At 45.0% G+C, this 9,185-nt stretch overlaps 1 protein-coding gene across 1 annotated transcript in view; it reads right to left on the reverse strand.

Annotated features, from left to right (window-relative positions):
* Positions 1-1,171: 1,171 nt before the first annotated feature.
* The window catches only part of ARSG (arylsulfatase G), a 71,778-nt gene continuing 63,764 nt past the window's right edge, over positions 1,172-9,185 (reverse strand). The window contains exons 15-16 of the transcript XR_011135448.1: positions 4,961-5,080; positions 1,172-1,979 (exon numbers count right to left, since the gene is read on the reverse strand). The gene's annotated coding sequence lies outside the window, so the exon portion shown is untranslated. The remainder of the gene's footprint in view (positions 1,980-4,960; positions 5,081-9,185) is intronic.

A 9,185-nucleotide genomic window follows, 5' to 3' on the forward strand; every position in this document is an offset into this window, starting at 1 on the left:
CCTGCTCCTCTAGTCGTACGTCGATATTTCTCTCTATAATTTGAAAACTACTAGAAGTTTCTCTACACTGGGGGGGGGGAATGCTGTTTGCAGATCCCCATGCGCTTTTTCTTGCTTGCCTTCCCTTTTGCAAGCTGTCTGCTGTTGTCCCATCTCGCTCCTCCCTGTTTGTACATGTGCCCTGTGGTTTGGGGACAGATCCCATCTGCCGGGCCTGGGCCAAAGTTCGGACCCACGTGGAAAACCTGTTCTGCAACATTTTTTGCGTTAAGAAAACCAGGATACAGTTGTACCGTGCTCCGAGCTCAGCCCCGCAGCCAGGGAGCTCGGACGGTGACGCAGCGGCGCGGCCAGGCGAGCGGGACAGGCTTTCGAAAGGAGCCCTGCGAGGCCAACGTGAGGCGAGGTCCCTCCCGTTGGCTCTGCACAGCTCCTTCCCCGTGAGTCAGCAGTGACTTATCTGCTGTCACAGTTAAATCACGCTCCCCGTAAGCGTACGCTGGTACATATTCACGTGTGAGTCCTTACGCTGCTTCTTAAAGACTTGAGAAAAATTAAAAACAAACAAAACCGTACTGCATTTGGTCTGCATTACAGTCAAACCCTAGCCTTAACTGTCCTAATTAAGTAATAAACATTCCTAAGCAAGTAACCTGCATTACCATCAGCCCTGTTCCCACAATGACTAAATTTATTACTATAATTTTTATGGTGCTATTTATCAACACTCTGAAAAACTGTAATAGAAGCTGTGGAATGGTCACCAGGAAGGAAAAAGTCAAGGCTTTCCACTCTGTTTACCACCATGCAATCATATAAACCCCACAGAGAGCCTGGCTGACTCAGGATCCTCCTGCAAGCATGAAGCATTGCAGCCTTCATCAAGGAGGTAAATGAGAGCCTCCTGGCATGGCGGGTCAGCTAAGGGGAAGGAGGTCCATGCCAAGGCAGCCAGGTAAGACGACCGCACATGAAACGTTAAGCACGGCGTGGGAGAGGGCACAAGGAGCAGCGTTAAAGGGATGCGAAGAATAGCTTGACACTGAAGTGGCTGAGGAGTCAATGGCTCCATCTGAAAGGAAAATGCAAAATGCATAGATCACCAGGCTGGGAAAAACACCTGTGTGAACAATTGCATCCTCAGGGAGGAGAAAGTTATATGAGTCAAGATGAGGAATTTGAGCACGGAAGTTTACTCCTGCTGTGTGCACGCAGGAAGAAAAAAAGGATCCTGATAGCTATTTTAGAGGCAGCAGAACCAGCAGAGCCACTCGGTATCTGGAGTGCTGCACAGCAATTACAACAGTGGGTGTTTCTACTAAAGATACCACCCTAACTGAGTATCATTTTCTGCCAATGAAGTACCATCATCTCAGAGAAGTCACTGATTAAAAGCAAATGAATCAAACAGCTCTCAGATTGAAGCAGCCTGTGTTTATCCCCCACACAGAGCTTTACATGTTAAATCATGTAAATCTATCATCCTGAGTAGACAAGCATCGTCTGAAGAGACAGCACAACATGCAAAATTCTGTCTTGATCCGATCAACTGCTGTGTGTGCGCTGCCTCAGGGGGACGTGAAAAAGCTTGGGTGATACAGAATGGTTCCTTCTACCAACGGAAACTGCCGTCAGCCCTACAACCCACATCTACTGGAGTCAGCGGAAGAAAAATCCGTGAGCTGACAGCGCACGGCGGCAAGCTCACAGGTAGAGTTTACGCTGCATACTTTGAGCATATCTTCTGGTAGTTTTGTTTAAGCTTTAACTAGCATAGAAAATAACTGTCTGTTGCTGCTGCACATCATGTCCCACTGAAACAGTATAGTGTGACCATAGGAAAACCCATAGATGAGCAGACAAAACGTTACACAGTTCAGCAGTAGATGCCTTGGTGAGGGCTTCTGGATTTCATCCTGAACTCTGGACTTGACTCTCTGCGTTAACTTGACAGCTTTCAGTGTGATGCTTCAGTTTACCTGTATGCACAGAGAAAAAAAATGGTGCTTGCCACACAATGCAGAGCAATGCACAATATTTGCCCTGTAGTTTGAGTCTCTGGATGAGATTGACTGTAAATAAATCTGGAATCAACATCTGTAGTTTTGCCACATGAGAAGAAGAAGAGCAAGAGAAGAAGAATTTAAGTGATAAAGGAACAGAGCAAGGAATTGGTGTGAGCAATAACCATACAATCTGACAGATATTGCCTGGGCTTCCCACTCAAACCCCAGCATGACCCCTGCTGTAGACTAAAATACCTGTGTTTGGACCCTGAAAGGTGGTATGTGGAAGCCAGTTTTGGTCCTGCTGCACATCAGTTGGGCAGACAGTTTTGCGTAAGGATCTCCAGTGCAGAACAAGTTTGCTTTGAGCAGCAGATCTCAGATCATTTCCGTATGTTACTTTGAAGAAGAAAATGACTGGTAAGTCTCAAACAGAGTAACCAAGAGCCAAGAAAACATGCCCTGAAGTGCCCACATCTTAAAGATAGACCAGTCAGGGAATCCACTTACATCTGCAAGGCATGCCTGCTTGAACACAGCCCTCCCCACGCTCAGCGTGGTTCCCGGAGGAAAGCTTCCAGCAGCCAAGGAGCAACGCTGGGAACATTTTACCTCCTGAGTAACTACTAAACAACTCCGTTGGGTGAGAGAGGCAGTGCAGCTGGCGTGCCGTTATTATCTGAAGTATGTCACTGAGCTCTCCTGTTTTTACTTGAGGAAAAGCTCAGTGACACTTTGAAAAAGCCACGATGTCCCAATTAAATTCTAACACAGGTATTTGCCCTCTGCTGGCCGCTCAGCCGTCTGTTTCAGTTGAAGTCAATGTTCTCCCTTTCTTCTGACCTAAGAAGTGGTACAGTTAACCTGCCCCTCAACAGTGAGGGAAGAGGTCCCCAAGCACCTTTCTCAGATCAGCTACTAAAGGCCCAATCCTGACTATTTATTGGCTGCACTCTACCTAGGTTTCCGTGCATGAATCCGAAGGACTTCAGGGACTCTCCTCAACTCTGCATTTATCCCTATTCCCACTCCAAGGGTTACAAATGCAGGCTGGAGTTCTGTGCTGCCTCACAGAAACTGGGAGATAGAAAACAGCATCCAAAGCACTGCAGAAAAGACCCTGTGGTGATTAGTCCCCTAGGGAGAGGAAGGGAAACAGGAGAGCAGCAGGTCTTTGCTTCCTGCAGTTTGTATGCAAACCTTCTTTGTTTTGCGCGGTTAACTTTACACAACTCTCTGGGCAGCTTCGGGAGTTCATGAACTGCTCCAGTGTCTGCAAATCTGTTTCTTCTGACTCGTAAGATCTCTCTGACGCAAACTGATTTTAAAGAGCAATGAGACAGTGTGCAGATACCGTTGACTTCTTTTCCAGGAACGCATGTGAAATACAATCGGTGTTTGTTTTGCAACAGAATGTAAATACTGTCATTGAAAAGTATCCTAAGTTCCCAAGCTTTTAACGAACTGGCAGTCTGGGAAAAGTTTCTTCTTAGAGCATCATCTGTGACACGGTTCTGCCGCAAGTTCAGTAGACACACAAAAGCATTCAAAACAGCCATTTACTTATAGGCTTGTCTCTGAAAGCAGGTGGCAAAGTAAACACATCATGCAGTCAGTTGGATCCACTATTCTTGGTCTGGACTGACATCCAACAAACTGGCCAGAGAATCAAGTGTTTTCTGATGCAAGTTTGTGCTTCCCTCCTCCCCTACTTCCCCCTCCAGATAATAGAATATTTTCCCAGATGGAGGGAACCTACTTTAAAAACAATACATCTTTGAAAGGTCATAGTCTTCCTTGGTATGTGCTGTCTGCTGCGGCAATGGGATATAGTCTTTTTCATTCTCGAACTGTAACCCTTGAATCTGAAACAGCAAGACGATTAAGAGATGTGGCTCTTGTTTGCTGCTGTGCTACTGATTTCCTGCCTCTCATGTGGCAAGTCACTTAGCCTCCCTTCATCTCAGCTTCCCATCAACAGGAAGAGGATGAAAACTCTTTCTGGGTGGAGGGTGAATGCAAGCTCGTGAGATGTTCATGTGCTCCAGTAATGGGGATCAGTAGTTAAAATACCTGAAGAAGTTCGGAGCCAGTCACAAGAGCATTGATTCAGCATGGCTTGCAAAAGAAGTCAAGAAGTTGCATCCACATGAACTCGGAGGCTATTGCTAGCAATAGCTAAGGTTACCTTGGCTTTGGGTATACTCTAGTCTCATAGACAGTGTAGATGCCTTCCTGCATTCTCTGTTTGAACAAGAACCAAGTTTTTGCTGCTGTGAGTGTATTATATGAAGGTTTTGTTCCATTTCTCCTCAAAGCCCTTCCTCATCTCCTCTAGCATGAAAGGGAAGATGGTCATCGGGGCCACGTGACTTAGTTACATGCTAGGAGCTTGGGAAGCGAGCCTGCGTCTCTGAAAGTTATCCCTCCACAGTCTCACCAAGCAGAGTTGCTTCTCTGGTCTGGGCACACCAGGCTGTGCAAGAACCCATCCTTCCCACCCGCTGCCAGGTCCTGTGCGTGTTCCCAGTCTCCCTCTCGCAATGTTGGGTTGTTCTGATCTCTCATATCAGAACATTCTTCGATCTTTAGATAATTACAGAGGAATTACAATTAGTGCTGAATCTCATAGTTAAAAGGATGGCAAAAATCTCTTTTATTCTCTCTTCCTGTCTTAACCTCTTTGCTCTCTGTGGTGCAGGTCTTGTGGTTTTCAGCCAAAGAGACTGGCTCCAAAGACTATTATAAAGTCTCCAGCATGCACCTCAGAGAGACACCAACCTCATCCACCCCAGCCTGAACGACAGCTGTGAGCTGTGTGGCAAACCAATTCTTGAATGATTCCAGTGAGCCAGTCCATTACCAGGGTAAGTGTGATCTCCTAATCCTAGTCAGGGAAATGGGATGTTTGCCAGAGCGAGGACAACAAGATAAGGAGCATTAATCCAACTTACAAGGAAACGCAGCATTCATTTGCAAGCTCTTCCCTGACCTTGGCAAGCACTTCTGAAAGGGCTGCTCGCAAACAACAGCTTGTTAAATGGCAGCATTTGGCTCAGGGTCAGCATCTAAAACTGAAAAGAAAAAACCAGTAGAAGCAAATCTCAGAAAACTTCAGTGACATTCAGACTGGCTGTGGAATCAGACACAGCTCTGCTCGTATCCTTCTATCACCCAGACCGGTGTAAGTGCCAGCAGATGGCTCTCGAGGACTCAATGCATCTTTCCTGTTTTCTAAACCAAGTGCAAAGAAACTTTGTGCGTGCACAGGCATACACGTGGCTTACGCTGCCACAGTGTAGCCCTTTTGCCCCTGCTAGGTGGGTTTCTGTCCAGCCAAATTAGCAAGACAAGGCAGTGCGCTGGTAACTCCATCACAAACATGCTCTGGCCGTTGTTTTTCCTTCCCTGCTGCCCTCAGATTTTGACATTTGATTCAGGTATCATGACATCAAAGCAAAGGCTTTGAACAGATGACTTCTTCACAGTTTGGATCTTATGATCAGGCTTTTTCCAAATTCAGACTGGCCATGAGTCTGTTCCAGAGGAGGTTCCAGCACAAGCAAAATCAAGATGATGATATAGATGGAGGTCGGGTGATCTGGGACTTGCAGGTAATAGCTCTGTGAGCAAGACCTTCTTAGTCCTACTCTCAGAACCATCAAGCAGCATCTATAATTCTGTGACATAAAGATCCACATCTGTTCTCGCACAGTTTCAAAAACTGGGATGCTAAGGTAGCTCTGCTACAACTGACTACAGTACCAGGGGCTGCAGTTTGGACTGTGGTAACTTGGACAGGATCATGAGTTCATCTTCAGCAAATGAAACTCAGGTTGTTGCAGCTTCGTTGCTAGTATCCAAGCCAGCTGGGCTGCAATGTCCAAAGCATGCATCTAATTGCAGTTCTGACATACTGGGGCCGCACTCAGGGTCACTTATCTTAGCAACAGAATCAGATTTGTTTGAGAATAAGAATCTGTTCCCAACTACTTAATGAAGAGAGAGAGGTATTATGTCCTGATGGTCGAGATAGGAGGAGCAGTTCCAAATTGTTCTTATCCTACATTCTCAAATGTCATTTTCTAAATTAAGCATTCCTATTTCTGGGAGAGACAGATTTTGAAAGAGACTGCCACAGAAAGAGACAAACCGATCACTCCATCCGACTTATTCAACATACTCTATACATAAATACATTGTAAGCAGGCAGTATAGGGACAAAAATATTAGGCATCCTTGAAGACGTATAATTGCTTAAAATTTGAAGAGCTATAATAATAATGAAGAAGCTGACTAGAGAAGGGGAACTTTTAAATAATTTACTTGTGTATTTTTTCAGCCACTACTTGCAATGTTTGAAGATGTATAACAACAAGCTGATGAAGTGATTTGTTTGGGAAAGCCATTAACATTATAAAGTCTAGTGCTCCACTTTGTTCTCACTGTTCCACAGTGCAAGCAAAAAAACCCCAAAACTTACCTGTCTTGACATAAACGAGAAGTAACTCAAAGTAAGAGGAGAATGCAAGGTATAATTTCCACATTCCTGTATATAACACATTTTTAGTAGGACTGCTCTACTACCTCTGAAATCGGTGAGTTTTTTCTACCGTAATATTAGAAAGCTAGCGGAGGCGCAGGTTGCCCACTGGATATTCCAAGGAGCAAGCAGAAACTGCTCTTTCCGTTTAACGAGTCTTACCTAGGAAATATCCCTGCATGTTGATGCCTGCATGAACAACGTGTGCAGCTGGACTTGGGGCACCAGATGGCAGCATTTATTGCCTAGAGATCCTAGAGCAGCCAGGGCTGACAGTTTAGGACTTGACTCTCCATGCTGTTAAAGCCCCTTAAAATGTGAACTGAAATCTCTTTTTCCTCCTCTGCCTTGATGGTCATGATACCACTGGGTTAGGGTAATAAGCAAGAGCAAAGCAAAAGCATTTGTGCCTCCTCTCCCTCCTCCTTTCACACTCACGGGATGGCTTCCTGCTGTGAGAGATGCTGTCCTTATTAGAAATTCATCTTTTGCCTATCCCCTTCTACCTTTTTTCCCCACTGGAAGGCTCCAGACCCTCAGCAGGCTCCTGGGTCTCCTGAACATCAGCAAAGCTTTTTTAGAAGATTTAGCCCCCGCCAAGACCTTTTTTCTCCTAGCAGATATAATTCAAACATCAGACAGAGTCCTTATCTGAAAGGGAAGAGCTTGACTGGAATTTAAACACTGAGCCATGGAAAAGCCTAATAGATATCAAAAGGTATGTGACCCTCCTCGTGTGGAACAGCAACATGCTGAATGCTGCAGCTGGAAGAGGGCCTTCTAGTCACAGCAGCTGGTTTCCCAGCTTCTTTACCGCCATTTCCTCTTTAAAACTTGAATCCATGCACTCAAGGGTGCAGAATGCAAACCAACATTTGTCATATAAAGTTTTTGCACTGGAAAATATTCAAGACCAGATGGCTACATTCTGGATTGGTTTTGCAGTTAATGTCTGAGTTGAGGTTGTTACAGTGATGATGTGATGATCACTGCACATGTAGTAGAGCTACTGCAGTCACAGGATTGTCAGGAAAGGGAAGCCAGCTCCTGATATATTCTTCCAAACATATGCGTGCATCAGAGCAAGAGCTGTCCTTTTGGTATCTGGCATAACTCTCTGCTGTCCCTGCCAGACCATTTTTCCCAGGTGTGACATATAGCCAGATCCAAAGAAAAAATCCAGCCTCTCAGTACTATCTCCTTCCAAAGCTGTGTTCTTGAAAACCACAGCTTAGCTATTTCCTTACATAAGAGACAGAGATACCTCACTTCTTTACCGGAAAGACCCAAGGGCTTCCGAGTACAGCATCTCAGCATCTATTTCATGCCTAAAGCCCAAGTGCCCTAATCTGCGAGAGGACAGATCCTGAGATTGCGATGGGTTGCTGTGAGACTGGGCGCCACCAACTCACAGAAGTTTCTCCAGCCACAGGAGCAGCTCGCCCCATGGTTGGCCCTGGCCTCCAGGGAGGACTTTACAGCTACCCACCATTGCTGTGCTCAAGAGCAGCACCTGTCCCAAACACCACCAAGTGTTTTTGCACTGGGGCAGAGGGCAAGAATGGTTTGTTTCTTCCACCTCTGCTTATTAAATAGCTATTGTGGGCAGCTAGCCGAAAGGAAGATTGACCAATGTGGTTGCAACAGTCAAGCTACAAAAATAGCATTGCTCAAGTCTCAGATGCTTTGTGGCTCTGCTTTATCAAGGCTTCATTTTAAAACTAGCTCATTTTAGTTTTGTGTTATTGCCCAAGCAGCAAACATTGGACTGTAGCAATAGCTCAGAAACAGTTTTTTTTTTCCTAATATAAGACACTAACTCCCTGCTTTTTTTTTTTTTTTTAAAAACTTTTTCCTGCTCCACAATCCCATCTTCCCTTGACATTGCTATTTCAAAACCAAACTCTTCTGAAGCCACAGGGACAGTCTCAGGACATTTGAAAACAGCTTTTCTGTTTCATTTTTAGGTTTTATTAGAGCTCCCCACTAAGCCCCTATGAATAGAAGTTGTTTTCCCCGCAAACATGAGGAATATAAAATGGTTCCCCTGCTGCCTTTGCAATGTAGTTCATATGCTCTGTGTCCTAGGGATTATCCAGGACATATCTATCTAGTGAGGCCATCAGCCTCACTCCAACCTAATGTTGTTTCAAAGCTGTTTGTTTTCATACTTCTTGAAATCAATCATCTTCACAGTTGCAGATCTTAAATTCTAAAACGGGGGAATGTTACTGACGCTTGAAGGCCGACATATTGCAAAGGGGGATTCGTCTAGGCAGATATACGTGTCCACATGGAATCTGCCTCATTTAGATGGTATTGCATGTAGATCTTTTTCCAAAAGTCCTGTGGTGCACATTAAGTGATCTAGGGCCAATGACTTCAGCACTCACATGAGGATTACTCATCTAATTAGGGGGTTTGCAGGCTCTGCCCCGTGTTTCTGTGCACTGTTAATGTCATTGTACTGAATCGTAGAACGTTTGTCATTTAGAGACTGGCTCTACTTTTTTGTATTCTTTCACTGATAGATTTGACCCTACAAGGTATCAGTGATACTAATCATACGAATAATGCGTTTGTGTACAGGCAACGCCTTAAGTTTAGACCATGAATTCTGTAACAAATTAAACTCT

This window comes from Struthio camelus, chromosome 19 (assembly GCF_040807025.1).
Source record: "Struthio camelus isolate bStrCam1 chromosome 19, bStrCam1.hap1, whole genome shotgun sequence".
Lineage (NCBI taxonomy): Eukaryota > Metazoa > Chordata > Aves > Struthioniformes > Struthionidae > Struthio > Struthio camelus.